The sequence below is a fragment of the Melozone crissalis genome, unplaced genomic scaffold (genome assembly GCF_028551555.1).
Source record: "Melozone crissalis strain CALT ecotype California unplaced genomic scaffold, PUWL_Pcris_2 ptg000006l_1, whole genome shotgun sequence".
In the NCBI taxonomy this organism is placed as follows: domain Eukaryota; kingdom Metazoa; phylum Chordata; class Aves; order Passeriformes; family Passerellidae; genus Melozone; species Melozone crissalis.
The window spans coordinates 28,779,827-28,807,730 of record NW_026535784.1 but is presented as its reverse complement, the minus strand read 5'-3'; positions in this window follow the sequence as shown (position 1 = coordinate 28,807,730).

The window sequence follows — 27,904 nt, the reverse complement described above, 5'->3', positions numbered from 1 at the left end:
GGGAATTAAATATACTCTCAATCAATTTTCTAATTTTGTATTTGAATTTGTCTGGCTTCATCTTTTTTGCCAGCTTTGTTAAGCCCTTTTCTGCTAAATTAATTAATCTTATATTTTGAACCTGAGAAAATATTTATGGACTGTAATCAAATCACTTCTTCATTTTGACAAGATTAATAGATGTGGTCCTTTCAATCTCTCCAAATCCAAGAAACTAATGTCTGTATGTCTCCTTATTTACCTTACTCATTGATTCAACAGCAATCATCACAAATAGTTTCCAATACTTGCCTGATCTATACAATAAATGTATAGTAAGCCAATATATGGCAAATATTTATGTATAAATATGTAGGGATAAGATCAGGTGGTTGTCTTCCTAGTGCCATCCCATGTTTTTACATCCAGGGATTGCATTAGGCTATATCTATGTGATGTGACACACAAAGTGCAACACACAAAATGTAGGATGCCCTTGCCACCCCTAATGTTTATGTATGTTGGCTTCCTCTCTGAAGGCAGGACCACTATTCCTCTGCATGGGACATAGTTTGCATTCAGCTGCATTAGACCTACACTCAGTTTTGTTTGCTTTTTTGATCAAAATACTGTTGCATGGGATGACCATTGAAATTTTTGTGAACAGCATGTCCCAACTAATCTCTTGGACAACAGGCAGACATAACCCAAAAATGGCAAACTTAAAAATTTCATAAACTGCTTCTCAGCCAGTTCTCCTCAGATTCAGAGAATAGAGTGTTTATCCCTGAAATGCCAAATTTGATAATCCAATGGAATTACAAATGAATACTTACACATTTTTCTATTCATAGGAAACTTTCAATTAATAATGCAAATGCCCTTCTGAAGGTTGCTTACTGACACAATTTGCTGACATTTAAAATTACAACCCTAATGCAGAATTGTCACTTTTTCCCACAAAAAGGTTCCAATTAGTAAATGCAGTAGGAGGGAGAGTGGATCTCAGTAGGAAGAGATAAAATGTGCTGCAATGTCTCGGAACAATAGAATTCAATCTCAATAGGAAGTCTTTATTCAGAATACCCTCTCTTTTGTGTAGCTGTCTTAGGAATGTTATTTAAATGTTTCCCTATAAAGAAAAAAAAAGCATGCTTGATTGGACCAGAATCTATTTACTCTATTCACACAAGACGTTGCTTTGGAAGTCAATCAGACTTCTCAGATATGAATGTCAAATGCAATATTGCCCATAATTAATTGATTTCTTTATCTGTGGTCATCTTAGTTTGCAAAGAACAATACTTTGGATTCAAGAATGAATTAAAATTCAGTGTTGCTGCATATGCTGCTGTAGATGCAGAAGTTCCACGGAAGTGAAGGATCTCCTCTGGATTAATCAGGACAGTTCCAGACTTGTAAAACTCATTTCCAAAAATGTGGTAGAAAATGGAAAGCATCTATGGTATAAATAGTGAAAGAAACAAACAGAGCAACTGAGCAAGATTAACCAGTAAATTGGCACCACATGAGAATCTCTCCTTCATCAACCATAATACATGAAAATTTTAAAATTTTTAAATAATTATTCTATTTTTGTTGTTCAGGGAAATACTAATTCCTATGTTAGGAAGCAACAATTCAGCTAGGTGACCCAAAATTAACTTGAAATTATTGGCATAAGGAATTTTTTCCTAGTACCTAAAGCTTTGTTTATCTCCAAACCCCACTACATAGTCTCTGCAATACTGATTTTTAGATTGGTCTGAAAGGAGACGCAAAAATATACATTGTTAGGAACCGTGACTCTTGTTCTCCTTAAATAATCTTTGCTTTTTTTGAAACTATTCTCAAATGTAGCAGTTCACCTATTGAAATAAAAATTTCAGTAGGCCCTTCGACTTTTTGTTTTCAGATTTTTCCTCATTTTCTCTTTCCAATGAGAAATAAAACCACATGATAAGGATATTTTCTGATGGTGTTTTGGTATGTTTCTGGGGATTTCTCTCCATTTTTTTAGTCCTTTCTTCAGAACAGATGTATTCTCTCCTTCAAAGAGAGTTGGGGGGAAGAGAAGTATTCTTAAAATTTATTTTAATTTCTTGTTATTTTCTCTTTCAGTTCTATTAATAAAACTGTCCTTATACCCTTTAAATTTTGAGCCTGCTTTTGCTCTTTTCCGAATCCTTATCTCATACCAAAAATGGGTAAATCATTTTAGTGGATGCACTGGCATTTGGCCAGCTCTCAACCCACTACATTAATTGGTGCATTGGACAGTAAGCCCAGGATTGACAAACCAAAACCACCGCACCTGTTCATTTCTTCAGGAAAAAAAAAAAAAGATAAAGAAGCCACAAAGAAGGTGAGCACGAGACCAAAGAAGCACGGGACTAAAACCTCACAACTGTTTGGCTGAATAAATACTTTCTGTACTCACGTAAATGGAATATAGTTGGGAAGATAATGAAACACTTTAAAAGTTTTACATGATTTTGGCTGAAAGTTGTAAAGCCTCAAACTCACCTTGTAAGTTTCTCAAAAGGGGCTTAAGTACTCTGATTCCTTGAGGCAGGCACAAGGGAGAACACAGCGAAGTTCTCAGGAGGTTAAACAAACTTTTATTAGCAAGCATTAAAGGATAAGGTACTTGGCAAATTTTACAGCAACATTCAATCAAAATAAAGAATTTCCTAAAGAAATGTTGACTGAGCAAATTCTAACCCACCCAACATTAAGTTACCCAGATTCTAAGAAGGGGATATGGGAAGAGGTGGAGGGCAGAGAGGTGGAGAGAGAGATAAATATTAGCTGCTTGAATCCCAGCATGATCTCAAGTGCTATAAAATCCATGTGGTCTGTGACTCTCCCTTTCAGCTACGCTTCTGGTGTGCCAGGGGCTGATAGCCACTCTGTGGCTGGGCTGGAGGCTTCAGGGGCTGTGGTGTGAAGCAGAGCACTATTCCACACATGCAGGACTTGTCATGCCTTCCCCTACACACACACACACATTAGTTGGTTTGAGGCAGTATCATTTTCTCCAGTCTTTGACAATCATCTTTAAAATTAGGAATTAAAGTTTTATGAGCTTTTCAGGGAAGTGTGGTTATGGCTTTTTTGAATGAGTATATAGAGTTCATTGAGTCTATTTTATCTGAATTTTGCAAACAGGTAAGATCCTATAGGAACTCAGTTAAAAGCTTATTGAGTGACTTTCTTTTTAAAGACTTGAGTGGTGATAATTACATGTCTGATCAGTAAATCTTTTAGATCCAAAAGACAAGCATGTCCACATCAGACTTAGAAGTTTACATGGTCCATAATATTATGTTAGCTATTGGGTGATGTGTAGGGATAAGTAAAACAGGACAAGCATGTAATGATATTTCCCCAGAATATTTTCTCAGCCTACCACAATTCACACTTTGGTGATTCTGAACACATCATTGCTATTTTTTAAGCTTGATGGATTCTTCTTTCAGAATTTTAAACTGTGTAGATGGCTAGCATTCAGATGAAACAGTTTTACAATTTTAATCACATTTTGTCTGAAGAACTCCCTCCCGTTGTTCATTTTGAATTTATCCCTCGCTAATTGTGTTTAGTGCCACCTAGTTCTGTATAGAAGAGTCAATGAACACTTTATTCCTGTTCTCTTTCCCCACCTTTACCCAGCTTTCATGAGTTTCTAGGTTTCTAACATACCCACCAATGAATCATCTTCCTCCATATTAAAGAGTCTCAATCTATTTATTCACAGATACTCACAGGTAGCTCGCAGCATTTGATAATGTTATCTTTTCCTTTCTTTTTCTTTTTAATAATTTTACTTTGTGTTTCAATACATCAGACAGTAGTCAAGCTTAAACTATGAATTTATTTAGTGACATAATCATGTTTTCTATTTTTCTATTTCTTTCAGTTCTCAATATTATGACAAGGTTTTTGCTAGTATTAAGAAAATACATTTCTTGACAGACAAATTATTCTGTGAGGCATGATTGAAAATGTTAAAATATATGTGATTACTAAAAAATTAATTTTAAAACTTAATAAAATATTTATTTTAAATACACTATGAATATAATTAAAGCTTTGAATTACATATCATTCTTGCTTCATCATGAAGCAAGTATGTAATATTTTCTCACTTTTCTAATATGTGCTCCTATTCTGTATTTTAATCAATCTCAAAACAATACAGATCAAAATTTAGATAAATGAAATCATGAGAATATATTGCCACTTTTTTACACTTAATTTCTTACTGAAAAATAAATAATGTAATATAATTATATATTGAATATACAAAATTATCTTGACAGTGTTAGTTTAATTGCATTGTGATTATTAAATAATGTTAATAGATTTCCTAAATACAAAATTTATTTCTCACTAAATTATTTTCAGATGTAAATGCTTAGAAGATACGCAAATCGTTATTTATTCAAGATATTTAGTAAAAATACTTTCAAAAATAATTTTAAATTTTCAAAAATATTTAATCAGTGCAAAAAGAAATTACAGTCTCTTTTATTTGATATGACAGTTATGGCACCTTAACTTAAAACTGTTGGTTTATTCCCAAGTGCAGTCCTTTCAAAGAAGGCCAGAAGAAAATCCCACACAGAGAATAAACCACAGGCAAAATGTTTAATCCGATACTTCTGGCTTCATTGTTAATTACCTCTCAAGGGGCTAGGATGTCAATACATAGTGATCTGGTATCCTGGAGTCTTTGCTGTTAAATGCATGATCAATACTAAATAGAATTTTAACTGCCCATGATTTAATTAGGAGTGGTTCTTTTTATCCTGCATACAATACCAGAATCTCACTCAATAAAGTACGATGGAAGATTGCCACGATGGCTGTGTATTCACTACATTCTGGGACTATGCAAAGGAATTGGGAAAGAAGACTGCACTGCTAAGAATTTGCAATTAGCCTGTAACATGGTAGGAGTCAATCTCCCATAAGTCATTTGAGGAGTGGCTGAGGGAGCTGTGGTTGTTGGGCCTGCAGAAAAGAAGGCTTGTGGGAAACCCTGTCGCTTTCTACAGCTGCCTGAAAGAAGGCTTTGATGGTTGTCGGCATCTTCTCCCAGGCAGCCAGCAACAGGAGAAAGGGAAATGGCCTCAAGCTGTGTCAGGGGAGGTTCAGGTTGGGCATGAGGAAGAATTTCTTCATGGAAAGGGTTGTTAAGGATTGGAACAGGCTGCCCAGGGAGGTCACAGCATCACTATCCCTGGAGGTGTTCAAGAAACAGATGGATGTGGCACACTGTTCTAGTATAATTGACAAGGTGGTGATTACAGATTGTACTTTATCTTGGAGTTCTTTTGCAATCTAAATGATTCTGTGATTGACTCTGTGAGTTTTCCTTCACTCTAAATTAATCCAGATTATTGCAAGTACAGAATACTGAAAAATACAGTTTTATATCCTTAATATCTTGCAGATCCGAAAAAGAAAATTCAAATTTTAAATTAAGGCAATTGGTTTTAAATGGAGGTTATGTGTATTTTCAACTATAAATAACCAATCCCTTGAATATTCCTTGAATATGCCACATTCCTGAGCTTGAATAGGAATTGGAAAATAAAATCATCTTACTAGCTATGGAAGATCAGACCTGTTACCAGGTTTTATACAAATACATCTAAATGAAACGTCTTGTTCATCCTGCCATATGACTTATCTTAATAGCCTGTTTCTGTAGGGGGTAAATGCTACAACTAATTAAAAAAGAAACATACAAGAGTTACCAAAGAAAATGCAGTTATCACTGCAGAAAATTGATTAAGGGAGGATATACTACCAAAGAGAAATCAGTGGACTGTGGGACCAGAGAAAACAGAAATAAGTGAGTGAAAATATGAAAGCAAAAATACATGAAAAAAACCTAAACGCTAGAATACAATGGTAATGCAGTTAATGATGGAAGAAGATAGAAGAGAAATGTATATTTCTATTCTTTACTCAGAAGGAAACTGCATGATGAATCCCCTTATCATACCAGGAAGATAAAGTACTTTCCAATCCATTAGTGAGCAAAGAGGTATAAAACAATATCTGCATGTTGTAAACATTTAATGATGATATACATTTTTAATAATTTTTGGAATACAATGGAATTTCCTGCAGACTGAAGACTGATGTAACTACATAACTACTTAATAAATAAGGGAAGTGACCCTCGCAACTGCAGGCTGCTACTGCCATCAAGTCTGAGGTAAAATGACAAAAAAAAGGAGTTGAGATTCAGTTAAATGAGATTTAAGAATGGAAACCTACTTAATCTTCTTCAACAATTTTTTTTTTTCAAATAGATGAATTGAAAAAAGCCAAATATAGAGAGCTGATGATTGACAAACCTTAAAATTTATTGATGGTTATCTCAATGAATCAATATGCTAATTTTTTTAAATACTAAATATTTATAAGTTAAAACAAACAATGCAAACTAACCAGGAAAATATCAGGGAAATATTTCACAGGAATTTAGCGGCCTTCCTCTATAAAGGCAATAAGGCTGACAGCCCAGCTGAAGTGAACTACAGATGAGTAGAACACTGAGGTGCTCAAGAAATTTTGCCTCAGTCTTCAGCAGCAACTTCTCTTTTCACACATCTTGATTGGATGGACAGCAGGACAGCAGGGACCAGGGTGAGAAAAATGCTTCCCACTGTATGTAAAGACCAGGTTCATGACCACCTGAGTAACCTGAATGTATGTAAGTCTATGGAACCCAAAGAGATGCATCCCAGAGTCCTGAGGGAATTGGATGATATAGTTGCAATCCAATCTCCATGGTATTTTAAGGGTCGTGGCAGTCAGGTGAAGCCCCAGCTGACTGGAAGAAGTACCCACATACTTAAAGGGCATTGTACCCATATACTTGAAGGGAAGAAAGAACGTCTCTGGGAACTACAAGCCTGTCAGCCTCACCTCTGTTCTTGGGAACATCAAGGAACAGATTCTCCTAGAAGCCAAGCTAAGGCCCATGGAGGACAGGGATGAGATTCTAGAAAGACAGCATGGCTTCACCAGGGGCCAGCTCTACATTACTAAGTCAGTGGCCTTCTAATATGGGGTGACTTCATTGATCCAGACTTCCATAAAATCTTTGACACAGTCCCTCACAACGTATTTCTCTGAATTGGAGAGATGGGTCAACCACTCAGTGGATAAGGAATTGCTTCAATGATTGCCTCCACAGGGTAGTGATCAAGAGCTCAGTCACAAACATCAATGGCAAGTGGTCACCTTCAGGGGTCTGTATCGGAACCAGGCTTATTTAATAATATCTCCACTAATGACATAGACAAATAGATTGAGTTCATCCTAAGAAAATTTGCCAATGATGCCTAACTGAGTGGTGCTGTTGATACTCTGAAGGATGGGATGTCATCCAGAGGGACCTGGATAAGCTCCAGAAGCGGGCCCTATTGGACTGTCATGAGGATTGATCAGATAAAGTGCAAGGTGCTGCATCTGGATTGGAGCAACCCCTAATGTTAACACAGGCTGGGGCATGAGCAGATCAAGAGCAGCTCTGCCAAGCAAGACTTGGGAGTGCTGGTGGAAGAGAGGCTGGACATGACCTTGCAACATGCACTTGCAGCCCAGGAAGCCAATGGCATCCTATTTCCATATAAGTACAGACACAAGGATTACTGTGACATTTAGGTCCTTATAAACACAAGAGAGCTGACAAAAACACCTAGAAACCTGTCCTCATTTTGTGATTTTTTAATGGAATTTACACATCCAATTAAATAGGTATAAAAATAGGAAATGCATAAGTTTGTATTACAAAGGTATCTTAAAGTTTTCAAAAAAGAGAGAAAGAGAGAAAGAGAGAGAGAAAGAGAGAGAGAGAGAGAAAGAAAGAGAGAAAGAGAGAAAGAGAGAAAGAGAGAAAGAGAGAGAGAAAGAAAGAAAGAAAGAAAGAAAGAAAGAAAGAAAGAAAGAAAGAAAGAAAGGAAGAAAGAAAGAAAGGCTAAAATGTGGCTGTTGAATGCTTTCTAAATATTCTCCAATGTATGAGAAACCTTTTATTTTTGTATGATATGTCACAGGACTGATTGCAGCACACAGGGTGTATATTATAGGACTGCTGTGAAGTTACCCTTACCAGGATTACATTATATGTATAGGAAATTACTTTTCCAGATATCATTTTGATATATATGGAAAAAAATGCAAACCTTTAAAAGGAGTACTGAATTTCTTGACACTTTGCACAAATGGGAGATAGAAAAATCACAGCATACTGTTTTTCTGCTACTCATCCTTTTACAGTTAGAAGAGGAGACAATTACTTCTGTAGTACAAGCGATTTTAAATACCAGTTTCAGAATCAGATAAGTCACTTAAGATGCTGGGTTTTTTCAATTAACTGTAATGGAAGTCTCTGATAATCCACTATCTGCAGAGGTCAAAAGGGAGTTAAGAGGAACCCTACCCACTGTGTCTTCCTGAGGTAGTCATTAGTGCTCCCTTACAACAGTACAGGGATAAACTGCCTGCTACATATATATCCTGCTTTTTAAAGAGTTAAATGTAGAAACATCCTGTCTCCCCAGATGAAATTCTGAAATTATTTTTATTGGAGGCTATTGTACATTTATAGAAAACAGCTGGTCCAATTCTATTGAGACTTTTCAGAAGATTGTGTTCCTCGCTTCACCAGTCATATTCCCTAAGGAGCCGAAACTCTCTGAGCAAGGACTCGGTTCCACCTTGGTGGTTCTTGAGCCCTGGACACTACATGATGGCCTGCACCAACAAAGCATGGCCAGCAGGTCTGCCCCTCCACTCTGCTCTGCTGACACCCCACCTGGAGCCCTGCATCCTGCTGTAATGGTCACCCCAAGAGTCCCAGGCGGCACCACCTATTTCAAAACAGGAGAGGGAACTTCATCCTTCCACCCTACAGAGTTGCCATTTACCTTTATCCTAATTTGTTAAGGATCTATGTGACCACTGCCTACAAATTCTGTACTTAAAAAAAATCTGCAAAACAAAACAAAAAAAACCCTTATTGTTCTTTACTGTACTATGAATGCTAGCAAATAAATTATAATTTTAATGAAATCACTCTTATTGTAGACTTTTCAGAGAAGGCAAATTCTATGTATCACAGAGAACTATAATCTTTTAGTTTCATCAACTACAATATCAAGGAATGGAGAAAAATTACGAATGAGAAAAATATGTGGAATGTAACAATCTCTTCATATGTAAACACACTATTTCTCAGCAGGATCTGGTATTTATCAGTTTTCCTTAAAATTGATTGTTATTTTTTAGTATGAAAATATTGGGAGGACCCCAAGCCTGGAAATCATCATTATTGTTGCAAAATTATGCTATCTGCTTCCAGAAGGTCACACCTGACCATTTTCCTTGCAGATATATGAGCTGCCTGCTAGAAATATTATTCCTGTTAAGAAAATGGCATTGCATTCATGTTAACAGCCTGCCCTCTGGGCCACTCTTACCAGATCAATCACCTGGGCAACTCCAAACAAAGTCAAAAGTTTACAGTTAGTCTAAGTTTAAGCAGTCTAATCATATGGTTAATAGTAATTTTGGTACAATTGTATTAGCATTTGCAGTTCCAATTGCTCAGTTATTCAGATAATCCCCAATATTGGCTCAATGAATATTGAAATACACATACTTTCAAATATTGATGCCTTTCTCCAATGATTTTAACTTTTTAACTCCAGGGAGGGAGTACTAGAAGGAACTGCAACAAATCAAAATCCTGTGCTCTTCTCTGGAAGGAGCTTGCTGCTAACTATGATTAGGGTGGTGGCTACTTTCCATTAGCAGGAGGAATATAGTGTTTATGCCAGTGATAGCTTCCTTCTCATTTTTGAAGTCACTGTCACTAGGTCATTCCCAGTTGCCAACATAGCTACAGCATAGTTGCTTTGACTTCATTACTGGATAATGCCATGTTGCATCTTAATTTTTTTACATGTGATATGGTTTACATTTTTTCCTGTCTTCATTTACTGGTCATTTTTTATTTACTTATGTCCATGGAGCCTCTGACACCACCCCATGCTTGCATTTTCAATTTATAATTTCATGTTTGTCCTTTTGGAGATGCTACTTAAAATCCCCTGTGTTTCTTCAACAGCTTTTAAGCTGTAATTTTATAACAGCATGGGTACATATATTTTTTTATCAGCACAACAAGGAAAACAAACACAGGTAGAGAAACTCACAGTGCTCTGATAAAGATTTGGTATAAAAATCTCCTGGTTTAAGTTATCTCTTATATTATCAAAACTGCTCAACACCAGTAATTACAGCTATATATCTAATATTTCTGGATCTCCATTTAATAATGTGTAGATCATAAGATTCAAGATGTTATAAACGTTTCTTAAATTTCATAGTTGAAAAGAAGATGCACACAGGAGGGTACTGACTATAGCAATATAAAAGACTTTACAAGATTCATAGCTACATATGCTTCACTAGCAACCATCTGGAATCAACATACTGAAATAAATCACATTTTCCTCTGGTGAAGTAACTATAAGCAGATTGCAAAGACTGTTTGAGAAAACTTTATTGAATGAAACAGTTTTAATGAAATGAACAAAATGTTAGTTGCAGTTAGGAGATAACATTCACTGCAACATTTTAAAAGTAAAAATAATTTGAATTGACAAGACTTATGAACCAGAAAGAATTGCATTACCAGTAATTTCAAATCATACAATATAGTGTTTGTTGCAAAAGAAATACAATTATGTTGGGGAAAATGAGACAGTTTGGAAGAGAAGTCCAGAACAGAACAAAGTCCTGGAAGCAAAGGCATGAAAATGAACGTTGAAGAAGACAAAAAGAATGCACCAATGAAACATGAAACTTCCTGATTTGATGCATTTTATTATTGAAAGTTTAGAAAACTGCTTCTATGTATTAGATCAGCAAATTCTGTTTGTAACCTTGTGAAAAGGCAGTCAGAACTATGTTTAGATCCCTGTTTCTTCTGGGGGAAAGGGGAAAAAAAGAAAGAGAAGGAGAGAGAAATAAAAAGATATATTCAGGCTTGGTTTGAAGGCTGAATGATTTTATTAGAGCAATATTTTGCTAAGACCCAACTAAAATAGAGATGAAGTATGCACTGGAACTAAAAAAATACAAACAGCAAGATTACTGCTGATGTTTATATGATTGTTTATATACTAACAAAACAATATGTGCTCTGTAATAAGTGCACTAAGTGTAATAATACATCTTTTAAAAGTAAAATTTGAATTATGCTTAAAATCTGATTTTCCATTAAACTCAAAAGACCTTGGTGTTCTTAAGGCCAATGACGGTATTTGATGAAAATGAGTCATCAAGCACAGACTATTTTTGTAATATGGTTATGAAGTAACCTCATTACAACTGTAGGAAAAAAAAGAACTATTAGTTAATTTGGTAAGAAAGGGCAGAAATATAAAGTGGAAGCTATGAAGAACTTAATGAGCTTAAGCTATTTGGGAATTCCATTGCAATTTAAGCAGAAATTTGCTGACTATCTTCCACTTAAACCAACCTAATGGGGAAGCCGAAATCAATATATAATATGTCAATCTGCCTATGACAAAATGATGCTTATTATGATAGCTAGCATAGTTTTTCTTTACCTAGTCTCATTTTTTAAAATATCTGTTATTAATACTCCATTCACAATAATCTATACAGATTGGCTTCCTGAGATTCTGACAGACTCTGGTTATATTTCAAAATCTTCCTTTAGCTCTATTTCTTAGGATCTAATTATGACTTGTATCTATTTAATTAGTTTCCATTTTTATTACAAAATGAAATATCCACTTGAATTAATTTGTTCCACTCTTAATATATTATCCAGTCCATGATATCACAACTTAACTGCCACTTCTTACTAATCAAAAGTCCAAAAAGCAAAAATTAAAACTTGAGAAAAATATCCTGTGTTTCATTTCATTTCATGCACTTGTCAGCAAAAAAAGAAGAGAACTTTTTCTGGATAATGGTCTTACATTTCATCCTACCAGCAGCTCAATTCACTTAGCTAAAGGAAACTTCTTAGAAATACAGTATACCACAAATGTTCAAAGTTAGTTGAACTCAAAGTCTAAACCCATTAACAATATTTACGCCGAGAGATATGCACTCTTCCAATTTTCAGTACAGACTGTTTTGTTGGCAAAACTTTCACAGTATTTCAAACACTGCTGATATTTAGAAAATGCTTCTTCTGCTTAAAACTACATGCAAAGGCAGCTGTCAGTATCCTTCATATATTTTAGCTGGAAACAAAATTCCTCACTGCAGTTGGTTTTGAAAAATACTGATAATAAATACTTGCTTTATGTTTAATAGACTGTACATCTGGTTTAACTGTCTGCCAGACTTAATTTTTCAAGACATAAGTAGATTGACTTTTCTTCTTACTTAGAATTCTTGCACTTTGGTTTCTTTTTCCTGGGATGGCAGTGAAAGAAATTCCTCGAAATAGGATGTATGCTGGCACAGAGTCTACCATTAAGAAAGTGTATTTCATCCAATATTGAAAAATGGTAAATTGCTGGAAGTTAAACAGTCATACTCGAAAAAAACCCAAAATGAAGTTAAAGTATGATTTTTTTTTTCAAGTTACAGCCACACCTTTAATGTTAAAACATATCTTCACACAAAAAAATTAGACACCTGAATGCAGTACAAGCAACTAGTTGTTGTCAAACTGCACAAATAAGTTAAGCCTGTGTCCTTGTTCTGGCCAAGACAGGCTTTATTGGTGCTGAAGCTGGGAGGGGCATGGCTAGGACCTGGAGATTATTCTATACCACTTCACCTCACTTCAAAGACATGGGGGAGACACTCTCTTCCAGGAAGAAAGGGCACCTTTCAGGGCAAATATGTGTGGTGGAGGAGACAGAGGGCTATTGGCTGTTGTTGGAGAATTTCATGTGAACCATTACTTTCTTGTATTGTTGCTGTTACTGGTAATTTTCTTATCCTATTGCTGCTTCCAGTAAATTATTCTTATCTCAACCTTTTGTGCCTTCCATTCTCCTCTCCAGCCTTCTCAGGGGAAATGGGGATCGGAAAGAAGGGGAGCAAGCAAGCAGTGCATGGTTTGAAGAGTCTCAGTGGGAGCACAAAATTCCAGAGCAGCATTCCTAAACCAGAACAGCTTGCAAACCCACTATACAATTTATGTGTGCAATTTATAAAAGCAATAGAAATAAGCAGACAGATAAAAGTGGGAGAAAGCATCATTAAACAGTATATTTATAAAGTATGGATCACTTCTCTGATATCCTGCCTACTGCCCCAACTAACTTTTCCCTTGTTTTTTAATACAGGCCATTATTTGTATAGTTACACAATTCAAAGAATTAATGAAAAAAATTGTTTACTATGAGTTTAAGTTACAGATTTATAGAGGTAAAGGGCAATCTAGTTACATGGTTCACTGCTAGAGGTCTTTGTAGAAGATAAAAAGTGAAAAGATTGAAATATTAGAGACAAATCAGATATGTACCCCAAAGCAGAATAAAAAATAGTGACCAATTTAGACAGTCAGAAGATATTAATATTTAAGAGTTCAATGTGGTAAAATAGCAGAAAATGATACATCAGGAAAAAAAATTTACTATGCTGATCATCACCACAGCAGGAGCTTGCAACCCTTCTTTTGTGGAAGAAGAGAACAGAGCATACATAACGTGGGGGACTGGACTGCCTCAGAGGGATTATAATCAGCTGGAAATCATGTGAGATTTCAGGCCATCAAAAATACCAACTTTACGTAAAAATGTTTTTTCCCCATTATACTTTTTCTCCTCCTCATTTTTTTCCCTTGGGTGCACATTTTGCAAGAAAAATGTCTGGTATATCACTGAGTATAGTGATGTCATAGGAATGGGGAGGGCTGCTATGTAATGTCAGAACACATTCTAAAACCTGTTTCATCATAAAAAAAAATAAAATACGTTCCCACAGTATAAATTGCACAGCAGGTACACACTATTGTGTATATTTTATGAATAGGGAATGACAGACAGATATAAAATACATAGATCGCTTTATTGTTAATGTTTGAATATCTGCCATGAAAAACAAATTTACACAGCCATTGTCATGGGAAACTAAATCAAAATGTAACAAAATCTAAACATTAAGTTACAGAATGCTTTTTTCTGTAGTAAATAATGTTTAGAGATTGCAGGAATTCCAGGCAAGTCTTAAATTCACCGAAGAAAAAAAGTTGGTTGAAGATATGAAAGAAGTTCTCTAAAAATATGGTCTTTTTCTGAGATAGAATGACAGCTATTTAAGGGAAAGTTGAGAAATTTGTCTGAATGCAAAAGCAAATGAGACTATTTTAATAGAAACTCAAACAGAAGTTGAAAATACACAGACAATCAGTTCTTTTAACTCAGCAAAGAGCAGCATTGACGGAATGGTAAATGGAAAGCTTCAAACATTAAGAAAATTTAGTCTGGGAAATGCAAACATTTATTGGAATTAGTTAATTCACTCCATATTCATTTAAATATAGAAGATATTTCGAAATACATAAAAAAGATATTAAACCTCTTTGTAGTTTTCTCTGATTTTATGGTCACTGTTCTACTATCTTTTTGGGTCTTAAAGCTGATGGTTTGGGAAGAGAGTAGAGTGAACTGTGAAAATTCCAAGTTCATTCACTAGAGAAATATCATGTTGATAGTATCTTCTTCCTCACTTTAGCATTGCTAGGAGTCACTTTCATATGCTTGCTAATATGCTCTATGGCTTGCTCTCTTTTGGTTTGCAAGTCTGTATTGTATCTGAATTTACAGTGTATGGTGTATTTACCTATTTGGAGGTGCGGGTTGTGGATTTTTACAAATTACTTTGTGATCTTTAAATTGGTTTTACACAGTCCTTAATGATGCATGTTTTTGATGACTAGTAATGTTCATTGATGAGGTCCTCAGACTTCCAGTATTAGCTGGTGCCCATACATTTGAAGTTCCTCCAATCACCCCATGCCTGTACTTACCAATACTGCAGTGTTATTTAGGGTCATAGATATTTTACAAAGAGGAAATACTTGCTATTACCGTTGCTTCACTAGAAAAGATATATAACATGACATTTCACCACAAAGCTAAGCAGAAGTAAGCAAAAGCTAAAACCAAGGGTGTAATAATCCCCTGTCATTTGATCATTGCTATTACAAGCTAAAACACAGCTCCAAGCTGGTCAAGACCAGTGTGTTTGAAGTCTGTGTTGTTAGTTTAACATAAATCCTCTAAGCCTGTTACAGCTGTACCTCAATACTCCCTGGGTTACAAGGCTGTGCTTGTGCACTTGTCAAAATAGCAAAGGTCACTAACAGTGAAGGAGATAACAAGAACAAGGAGAGAAACACCAGCAGCCTTCTCCCCTCAGGAATTGGCTCTCAGTACTGAAACTGTCACCTAATGCTATATTGCATTGCACTCAGATGTGTGACTGCAGCTGAATGTGAAGAAATTAATTTCAAAGAGAAGAAAAGCAGGAAACTAGTGGAAATTTTTATAAAGTTGTTCCTCAGGCCAGGGAAACCTATAAACCAACATAAAATATTTTTTAAAAATAAGCGCACAGGCACATAGACACAACTCTAACAGAAGAATGCTTGATAATAACATCACAACTTCATATATAGGCCTAAATTAATATGATGGGCATCAGAGTAAACCTACTATCTTTTCAGCTGAAGTAATTAAAGACTATGAAAATTTAAAGAATGCAGCTACATTCTCAAAACTTTCTCACTATGCCCATAAGGTAAGCCACCACAACAATGGAACTTGAGGTAAGCGCAGATGGGGCTGCAGAAAGGAACTGCAGGCCTAACTGAGGCAAAGGTTTGGTTAGGATCTGGAAAAAATTCCCACCTGGGAAACTGGGGGGAGGGGAGCAATTCCTTATGCACATGCCATTTCTAATTATGAGAACAGCATCTACACCCCATGAGTACCTAGGCCAACCCACCCCATGAGGACTGTCCAAAAGTGGCACCTCCAGAACAACAACTTGGGATTCTAACAGCAAAGACAATGGTGAAGAAGGACCAGCAGGATACCACAGGAATCTGTGTGGTAGTAATGTCTTTTTCTTAATCTCTCCTATCTCTCTGACTGTCTCTTTTCCTTAATCTCTCCTATCTCTCTGACTGTCTCTTTTCCTTACCTTCTCTCTTCCTAGCTCTTTCTCTCTATCTCTACCTCATACTTCCCATTAAATAAAATCTGAACTATTGACTTTGGGACATTGTCTTTTTTGCACCTTAATTTGAGCAGTGTCATTTCTTATAATTGGATCATAACATCATTTTGGTGTCAGAATGGGAATGCTGTTCTTGCCATCTCTTTGTTCTGAGGAGGTTGTGTTAACTTTGAAAATTTTGCAACAAATTTCCTCTGAGAGAATTTTTGTGTGGGTTGTGTAGCTCCCTCTGTGGGAATTTCTGAGAAAATGGCCATCCTGGTTGGCTAATGTAAAGAAAATATTTCATTGTTCTTCCTTGAAAATTTGTTAGTCTCCCCCATACCTGGGGCAGAGGGGAAATTAATTCCAACCCTCCTCTGGAAGGGTGTTGGCATAAGAAAATTGGGATAAAGAGATTGGCTATTCAGAAACTTGAAAATAAAACAATACTATTTTTACAAGATTTGGTGAAAGAATTGCACTCCCAGTTAAATGAGGAAAATTATAAAAAGCAGCAGCAGCTGCTTGCTGCTGACCATGATAGTTTTAGGAAGCTTCAGATGGAGCTTTGAAATGTGCTTAAAAGAATCATAGGGAAAGAACTGCAGGATGTAGAACCTGTAACATTCTCAAGCCATGGTCTTCTTACTCAGACTTTTTGCATTTGGTGAAGTTGAGAGATAGTGAGTGAATCTGTTGTTCTGATAAAGAGCAAGACAGATAATTTGCATTGGCATCTGATGACAAGGAATTAACATTATGACCCTTAGTTAAAATTAAAACTATAAATAATCGTCAAGTTCAGCAAATTTCTGATAAAATGGTGCCCTGTGCAGCTACTGAGATGTCAAAATCTGGCCATAAATAAGCCAAAATTGAAATCTGAAATCCAGTCAGTATTAAAGCAGTGGAGTGCCAAGAGGATGGGTAATACTTCCTGGGCAGCAAAGAGTTAAAATTACTGGAGTAAACAAAACAAGGATTACCTGCTCCTCTCATGTGAGAAAAGGAAATCTGTTAATCTTAACCCCAAAGAAAACCCAGAGACTCCACTATCACAATACTGGGGCTTTTTTGCAACACAGAATAAAAGTTCCAAAGTTGTAACTACTTGGGCTTTACTAACAGCTACAGCATTAAATGTAGTAAACCCAAAGCTAGAATTTCTGACACTAGCACATGTGCTTTGGCAGTGGAGGGATTGTTTTACACTTCCTTTCTAATTCACTAATCTAGCCACTTTATCACATCTCTTATAATTGAACCATTACAAGGACTTACTCAAATGAAAAGTGGGTCAAAACTTCACAGTAAAAGTGAATAGAGAATAACAAATGTGTATTGGAAAGATTTAGACAGAAACTGTTTAATTCTTAGGAGCTGGTTGAGTTTGGTAAACACTGAGATAATTAGTCTAATGGAAAAGAAGGTATCATAATCTTATAAAAGATGATTTACCTTTGAGAGTTTTATTTCATCATCTAAAGAATATTAAACTCTTCATATATTTCCTCCTTGAGATGTTTTTTTTCTCTGATAATTTTTAAATTTACCCTTATTTTTACAGAAAAGAAGAAGGATTTTACACATACATACACAGTATTTGTTCCATTTTGATCACACATTCATATTCTGTGAAACTTAAATACTAACAATAGCAAAACACAGCTTTTTTCTTTCTAGACTCTCATACATCCTTGCAAAGAACTGTTAACCTTGATATGTGACTGGTCAGTCATATTTTGCAGAGAAGTGTCTGGGTGCCAGTAGCTTCCATGACCTACAATATCTTCTGACTCATCATGTCAGAGCTATGGACAATGCTTCAGTGCTCGAAATACCCATAAACACTGTTCAGTATGCATAATTGTGAACAGGGCCACACTGGGATCACACTTAGGGGTTTTTTTTTCCATTTTTTCCTTTGGAGCTCATTGCTTTTTTAGTCTTTTGTTGCTGTCTTAGCTCTGGTTTTATTTTCTGCTTTGTCTTATCCCTCCTGAGCCCTTATTGTTGTTCAACTTACATTTTAAATTGCTTCATTTGTTAAGATAGTGGAAGCATATTTATCATTTATTCAAATTACTATATGACATTATCATATTCTTATACCCTAGAATATACAACTCCATCATCATCCTCACTTGTATAATACTGAATTTTATTTCAAATGTATGTGCAATAATTTTCCACCTACCCCAGGGACTTGGTTATTCATAGAGCACCGCACTTTTGAAGACATACAGTGTGATTGAGTTTGTTGTGAATCATTTATAAATCCAAAGTAAAGCAAGAGTTGCAATGTGATACATATGAATGTTATCTCTGCATACACAGGACTCAGGCAATACATAAAAGCAAGAAACACCAAAACAACAAAGGCCTTTAGTACTAAATTATGTGGAATTTCTACCATGGCAACATTTACAATGTTGCCTTGTCAGAGCTGCCAATAGTTTAATCTGGTCATGGATTTCCCCCAAAACTCAAAGTTTTATTGATGACAGGACTGGAGTGCTAGTTAAATGGAATGTAGACTTAAGTTAAAGTCACCAATCATACCTAAAAAATACTGATATAATCCATGTTCTTTTTTAAAATACCAGTTAAAATTTAAACAAAACATCCAATATGAAGGTTCAACTATGCACAGCTCTAGCTCTGACAAATTCCTTCTCATGAGTATTAATGAAGCCTGAGCTGACATGAGCTAAACAGAATGCCTTTTTTCACTAGTGCTCTATTAAAACAATGTTTACTATTGTTTCATGACTTGAAAATATTTTCCAATTAAGATTTGTATCATCAGGAACTCAGAGGCATTGAGGATGGTCCTGTGAATGGCCGGGAGCTGGACTCGCTGATCCTTGTGGGTCCCTTCAAACCCAGCACATTCTGTTATCCTGAAATTCTTTTACAAATGGTAGAGTCAGGTCTTTTGATTGTAAAATGAGGTCTTCTCAGTACCCTTCTGCTTTCTAAACTGTTCTTTTTGAAGCCACTGGTACCAGCAGGCCTAGGGAGCTGAATCTCTTCCTCTACTGCGTTCTCATGAGACCCCATCTAAAGTGTGTACAGCTCTGGGGCCCCAGCATAAAAAGACCAATAAATCCAGAGGAGAGTTGAAAAGATACTCAGTTGACTGGATCACTTCTTCTGTGGAGACAGCCTGAGAGAGCTGGGGTTGCTCCATCTGAAGCAGAGAAGGCTGCAAGACCTTAGAGCAGCCTTCCAATACTTACAGGGGGCCTACAAGAAAACAAGAGAGGGACTTTTTATAGGTCATGTAGAAATGGGACACAGGAGAATGGGTTCAAACTGAGAGAAGGTTTAGATTAAATATTGGGCAGAAATTCATTTACTGTGAGGGTGGTGAGGCCCTGGAACAGATTGTCCACACAAGCTCTGTGTGCCTCATCCATGGAAGCGTTCAAATCCAGACCGGCTTTGAGCAACCTGATCTAGTGGGAGACTGGTAGGAACTAGATTATCTTTAAGATGTCTTCCAACCCAAACTGTTCTAGGATCCTCCGATTCTAAATGCCTTGCAGCAAGGTTGCCTGGACATTTTTCTTCAGCAGCCCAATTGCACATTTTCCTTCTCTACCTTGAACTCAGATACAGCTTTTTCCTCTATGGGTGGGTGGAACTCCAGGTATTTTACAAAAATCTAGACCTCTGCTTTGCATGTATTTACACACATAAACACATATGTGTATACATATATATATATATAGGTTATACTAAGAAGCAGCAAGGATTCATCCTAATGTTATATTAACAAGATGAAGAAAACCAGGGTGCTTAAAATCAAGCAGAATTGAAAATAAAGGTTTCCATTGAAAAGGTGTGTCCATTGGAATGAATACTATTACCACTTGTGCACATTTTCCTCCTTCAATGATAAGGAAATGTCTGTAATTAAGTATATTAGATTCACTAAATCTGGAACAAAGAAAAGGAGATATCCAGTAAGGCACTGCATGTTCTATGAAAAGATAGTCCCAAAGCCTCAGAGTACTGTCTATTGAAAAAATGATAATATGTATGTCATATGAATTTTCTGAGCAAAAGCAACAGAACTTATTCATAACGGAATAAGCAACTGGCAAGTTGGCTATGAAAAATAGGAATTTTAAACAGTTTACCAAAACATGGAAATAAATGCTGATGAGGTTTCTTTGGCTAGTTGTGGGGGTTGGGATTTTTTTGTTTGTTTATTTGTTTGCTTGCTTGGGTTTTTTTGAAGGGGGAGTTGTTTGGTTTGTTGTTTTGGTTTTTTAATAGTAGGGCTAAATTGTCTTAACAGTTGGAACTTGCACATGATATGTAAAAGATTTCTGTTAGCTAATAATTTGGTATCCACAGTACATGAGAAAACAAAAGGAAGGATGAATTCTAAGTTGGCTTGGATACTGAAAAATGGATTCTTTCTTATGGTATTCAGAGACATAACCCACTTTTGCATGAAGTATTTGATTATAGCTCCTGCTTTTTGGCAGATTTTTTTTCATAATGGTGCATTTTATATGTGAAATTAATAACATGAGTTTTCATGGATAAACAAGTGCCATCACATAAACTAAATGAGCCAAGCTACTAAAATGACGGGTAAATGAAAGTAAACAGTGAGTGAAAGGAAGAATCATAGCAGGAGTTAGAGAAAAATGATGTAAAAGCCTTTGGAAAGCAGTATAGCTCATATATTAGGCAACCTAAGGAAACATTTGATCAAACCCACCAGCACTGAGTTATAGGGTCTGTTATTAGGTATTCAAAACTAGCTTCACAATCAGATAGAAAATTCAACCTTCAGCTTATCTGCTCCTGGAGCATCTTCTTTCTTTATGAAAACAAAATTAAATTTTAGTCATTTGGTGTGCTGTTACCTTAGCAACCCCAGGACAAAATTTAACCTGGACACATGCCCTGCACATGCTCTTGCACTGCAGTACCACTTAAGTAAATAGGACTAGTCCTCTGATTTAGACCTTATCTCACTAAAGGAACTAAGAGTTTCAAGTAAAAGACTGTGATTCTTGCATATAAGCACAGTATACTTTACGGAAGTTTTGGAAATATTTATGTAGTACCTATTTAAAAGTGCCACACGTTACTGTACTACTCAAACAAAGTAATTATTCTGTTGTTCTGAAGGACATAAGCACATGAGAATTCATAACCAGAGAATCATCAAGGTTGGAAGAGATCTTCAAGTTCATCTATCCCAACTGTCAACCCATCACCACTGTAAACACCCTTAAACCTATCACCAAGTGCCACATCCAGACACCTCTTAAACACTTACAGAGACTGACTGCACAACCTCCCTGAGCAATTTATTCCAATGCTTACCCACTCTTCCAGAGAAATTTTTTTTTTTTTTTCTAATATCTAATCTGAACCTCTCTGGTGCAATTTAAGACCATTTTCTCTCAGCCTTTCACATGAGACATGGCAGAAGAGACTGATTCCCACATTGTTACAACCTCCTTTCAGGCAATTGTAGAGAGCAGAAGGGTCTTCTCTGAGCCTCCTCTTCTCCAGGCTCACAGATTCACTGCCTCAGCCACTGCTCACAGTACACAAAAGAAAGATGAGAAATTTTGAGGAGTACATGAAGAGGGCACAGTGATGAATTTGTAAAAGGGATGGTGGGAAGTTGGAGATATCCAACTTCCTCATGAGAGGAAGCAGGACAAGCACTTTTCTCTGTGGTGAGCAATGACCCAAGGAAACCCAAGGGAACAGCATGAAGCTTGGTAGGGGAAGTTAAGTTGGGATATTAGGAAAAGGTTCTTCAGACACAGGGTGGTTGGGTGTTAGAAAGAGTTTCCCCAGGGAAATGGTCACAGCACTGAGCTTGACAGAGTCCAAATGTTTGGACAATGCTCTGAGGCACCTGGCAGGGTATTGGGCTGTTCTGTTGAAGGGCTAGCGTCTGGACTTGATCCTTGTGGGTTCCCTCCGAATCAGGATATTCTATGATTCTGTGATACTCTTTACATCCTTCACCAGCTTTGTTGCCCCTCCTTAGACCTTCTCCAGCACTTCAATGTCCTTTTTGAAGTGATGGATTCAAAATACTTGGGGCATAGCCTCCCCAGTGCCTAGTACAGAGGGACGATCACTGCCCTGGTCCTGCTGGCCACTCAATTCTTGATACATGGCCTTCTTGGCCACCTGGGCACACGCTGGTTCATACCCAGCTGGCTGTTGACCAGTGCCCCCAAGTTTTTTTCCATTGAACTACCTCAAACCATCCTTCCCCAGCCTGTAGTGCTGCAGGGGATTGTTGAAATCCAAGTTCAGGAGTCCTCATTTCGCCTTATTAAAGCTCATACAGTTGTCCTCAGCCCATTGATCCGGCCTGTTCAGATCCCTCTGCAAACTATTCCCACTGTCCAGCAGATCAACACTCCTGCCCAACTTGGTGTCATCTGCAACTTAATGAGAAAACATATTAAAAACAATCATATAAAATGTGTCTGTGCACATAATGAAAGCACAGTCATTTTATTTATACCAGAGAACAGTCAGTTATGCTATATTTTATTTTAGGAGAAAATATAGTTTAGTGGAGGAAAAAACCAAACCACAGAGGCATAAAAGTAAAATCAGTTAGTGAACCTTGACTCACAATGCTAGCATTGAAATTTTATTATTAAAGAAAATATGCATATAAGAGAAAAAATTCATCCAATCTGAAAATCAACTCTTTCACACTACCCATGGAAATGATAATCATAAATGGTTCAAAATAACCATAATTTTTAATATACTTTACAGCCATGCTTTTTCTCCAAGGTCAGTTGTTCTCATGTTTAAAATTTATTGACAACCTCTAACCATGGAAACCAGAATTAGTGCTACTTAGTCATTTCTTCATAAATGCAAATAATAATTATAATGGCCACTTGCTTTCAGTATAAACCAACACATAGACGATTTCTGATAAAGGAAATGAATGTGCAAGAAGCAACATGATGCCTATAAACTATTTATGAAAAGAAATTCAACCCACAAATTAAGAGCTAATGGGTAAAATATTGCTAAGCTTAGTCAGGTGAGTAATGTCATCTATTTCAGTACAACTCATACAAGTACAACTATGTGATTTGACTAAAATGAAACCTAAGCAACATCCATAACAGCACTAATGTGTGATAGATGCTCACCACAACAGCAATTAAATACTTTGCAGATCATCTAGTACTCTGATATCTGCTTTATGACTAGAAAACAAATGTGTTCATTTTTCTAGTCCATCTACGTTTTTTTTCTTGACTGCTGATTCAATTGTAAAGGCTTCACTGGTGTGACTAATTTCAGTATAAGTGTTTTTCCCACTGTCTCACCTCTGTGATTAGTTGCCAGGATAGAAAGCTTTTTCTGAGGATCTAACATAGGTCCCAAATGGTTGCATGTGTGCCATCTTGTCCATGTTTGATGTGAGGTGTTAATTAGAGAGAGTTACCTGCAGCACACTCCTAGATATAAATAAAAATATTTTTGCCTCAAAACAACCAGGTTTATTCTTTGCTACTTTTAAATTAACCTCACACAGATTCATTGTGTGATTCAATTATTTACTGTCATCATAATTTCATTGTATTTTTGGATAAAAAATAGGATCAATCCTCTGACTAGTAAACCTGGAGAAAAGATTCTTGCTGTATCTGCTTCTGCTTCAAAATATAGGATAAAAAATAGTTTGGGGAGTTTTAAATTGTCTGTTGCCAGAGGCACTTTTCCTACTGCTGAGTTAGATCCCCTTTTCCAGCAAACTATTTAGCTAATGTTTCTGTTATGATTTACTTAATTTTGGGTTTGCTAATGTACAGTTTAGGAGTGTTTTGCACAATTTTACACCTGTCAATTTCAGAGAAATTTGTTGTTAAGGATTTTGAAAGCCTAACTTATATTATGGAAGAAATATATTTAAAATAACTGCTAATTTCAGGTTTGCTGATTTAGGAATATTCATGTTCATGTGCAATATTCATTTAAAGACTGTATTCAAAATGTATTCAGAAAGTATTATTAGTTCTTTCAAATCACACTTACCCTCAGTCAATTTTAGGTGCCTTTTTGATTAGTCAAAGTCCCCAAAACCTAACTGGCAAAAATAATATTCTGATATGACAATTGCTACCTTTGATATATGCAAAGTTTAAAACTGCTATTCCTGTAAAAGAAAGTGTGAAAGCAGACTAGAACTTCAGGCACTGTGCATTAAATTTCAGAAATTAATTTAGAGTTGTAGGAGAACAGTTTGCAATGGTTCACTGGAGGTTAAGCTGATGTATCTACCCAGTCATTCATTCCCTGGAAAAATTGAATATACCCATTGCTACCAAATGTCACCTAGGTCAAATAATAACCTTTTTCTATGAAGTACTAAGACTCGCAATCTATACATAGAAACAATAACAATTAAATAAATGAAATGAAATAAAATAAAATAAAATCCCCTAAACAAAAACAAACAAAACAAGACAAAAGTACCAAAACATCTATTTGGTGAAGCAGCACTCCAGGACATATTTACATACACTGGTAACCGACCCAAATGTTCACAGTGTTTTTTACACAGCTTAAATAATATGGCATTTAGTGCACATATTTATTCTCCTCACGGCTTTTCTCAAAGTTATTGATTATTTTAATACAAACCATAAAGCTATATATACTAACAAATCAGCTACATTAATTCAATGTAAAGATTTTTAGTGGTCTTGTTCATGACTTCTTAAGGGTAAACACATTGCCTTTATTTTTTTCCCCCCACCTTTTTATACTCTCTCATAGGTGAAAGGCACAATCTGCAGATCACCTCTATTTGTACATAAAGCAAAACTTAAAAGATTAAGTCCCCTGTAGCAATCAAGGATAGGTCTGTTTTAAGAAAAGCTGGGACCTCTGAGAAATAAACTTTAGTTTTATGAAGCAATTATTTTTTGACACCTCAGCCTTGGTGCTTTCAATTCCCTCTTAAGCCTGCATGTTTGTCAGTGCCAAAGTGTCTGTTGCAAAACCAACTAAAATAATGAGATTTTTTTTTAGCTACATGAAAATATATAGTCATCTCACACAGATAACAACATTTTTTTAAGTTGCCCATATGAAGATAGGCTGCTTTTTTTTTTTTTATTTTACAGATACAACACTTTATCCAATAGCTAATATACACACATACCTATACATTCTGTGAACTTTGATAACTGTATTGCTCTAATTAATATTGAAGAAAAATAGTAATGATATACTTTAATTTTCTTTAACTGCAAAAAAAGCCTATAGGCTCTTGTTGTGTTTTCAAATTATTGCCATCATCCTGCATTTGGCTTATGCATGCATGACTGGTTTTGATAAGATGGCTGTGGGCATCAAATTGACAGGTACATTCATCACAAAATGCTGATTGAGACCTCTTGGACACAGAAAGGCTTTGAGAAACAACTTGTCATTGACTGATACACAGCAAGAAGTCTGGGAGCAAAGGACATGGCAGGCAGAGAGTCAGAATTCCTTTTCGTACACTTTTGCTTTTGACTCATTCATCAGAGGAGCACCGTGCTTGCACTGAGCTAAGCCTTTGAGGCCTGAAGACACAATTAACCAAGTCAGACATCACACAAGTATGTGATGCCCAAATGTTTCCATTTAATGGGCTTTAACAAATTGTTCAGAAATAACTTAATCAAGTAGGAGTTATGGAAACTGCTTCCAGTTGAATTTCCCATGTCCCTACCTCAGGGCTCCAGTACTTTTGTTTAATAATGCAATAAGAGCCTTCATGATCAAAGAATATCTAACTGCAACAAACCAAAAGGATGTCAGTCTGATAATACTGAAAGAGGCATTTCTGACTTGGAATTCTAGGAAAAAAAAAGAGCTTTACATCTGAACCAAAATTTTTGAAAAAACTGGGAATCCATGGATCATCAGGACTCCAACCCTCTTTGGAGTTTTTTAAAAACTAAGAAACTGCTTTTAAAATTTTGAATGGTTGACTTAATAAATTTTATTTATTTATTCATTTCAAATCAGATTTTCAAGGTGATGTATTTGATATGTCAAAGGAACAGGCCTTTTACAGGACTGTGGTAACCGTTTCAGTGGGCATGACTGGTTTCAAGGTCAGAGAATGTTATAGCCACAGGCATTATTCAGTGACATCAAGAAATTACTCTTTTAAAAGAATGAATACTTATCACATAGGATTGAAATTACCAAGACAAAATTTTCTTTCATTAAAAAAAAAAAATTATGTTGTTACACGGTGATTACTGCATATTGTGTAATTCAACACAAAAGCATTTTCCTACTACATGTTCCATAGATAAATAAATGTGGAATAAACAACAGGCAGTCATGGACAGGGGGAAGCTTTGGGCAAAGTATAAGCAGATTCTAGTGGGAATTGAACAACAGAAAAAAAATTGAGGGGACAAAGAAACTTGTAATATTCAGAACATGAAAAATATATTGCTACAATGCTTCTCTTACAGAGCAATAATTCTGCATAATCCACTATAGATCTGTATGAATATTATATATCTTTATCTCATACCTACATATCTGCAGGGAAAAAATAAATTTCTTTGCAGTTGCCGAGCAGCAGCTCTCCATGATCTATAATTGGATTAATAAATATATTCATTCATGAATCAGAAGTCACAAGCTGAAGTCACAGAGCTGAAACAGATCCAAAGCAACCCATATAACCATCCTGATATTGCTTCTTACAGAAAAAGTATTCAAAAGTATACTGTGGTTGTAAATTTCTGTTTTATAAATATAGCTCTCATCATACATTAATTTTATTTTTAGCCTTTTAAAAGATCTCCCAAACTGAAAAAAATAGATTGATACAATTAAAATAAAATTGATATTTTCACCCCCAAAATTTAGACAACGGAGATATTTCTGTTCCATAGGGGAAAAAAAGCTGTCCTGTACTTTTTCTTCTCTTATATTTACTCTGCACTTCTGTGAAAAATTTAAAATGTACTTTGTATTGGGTCTTTTTTTTTAGTTTTTGTTTGGGGTTTTTGGTCATAACTGAATTGTATTACTTGAGCTGAGTAGAACCTGAGAAGAGTAAACCTGGAAATGTTTTTGTCACTCTTTCTGGAGACATTAATAAATCTAATGCTGTCTTCTTAAATGAATAATAAAAACTGTTCCCAAATGCACCAATCATAATGTTCTTTTTTATCATTAAGAAATTTTTTTTAAATACTCTGATGAAATGTACAGCTTTTCTTTGTGTATGATTTCATTATAAAAAAACTCAACATAGGATTTTTATTTTATTACTTTTACAAGACCTTTTGCTCCAAATTATTTAAAAAAAATCTAGAGCACTAAAAAAAAAATTAAGAGCAATCTGTGACTTAGAGAGATTGAAGGGAATGTGTCCTAATCTTTTCATTAGATGCTCAGAAAGACATTATTGAATGATTACAGCAGTCAGGAAGTGCAGTGTGAGAATTGTTAGGAGAATTAATTTTTAAAGTATTTATGAAGATGTAAATTTAGGTGTCTGACAAATGAACAGATAACCCCAAATTAGAGCTAGAATTTTACAGAGAGATCTGATGAGAACATACTTGAATTACCAGCATCAGAATATCTGTTTACAGTCAAGGACTGCTAGTAT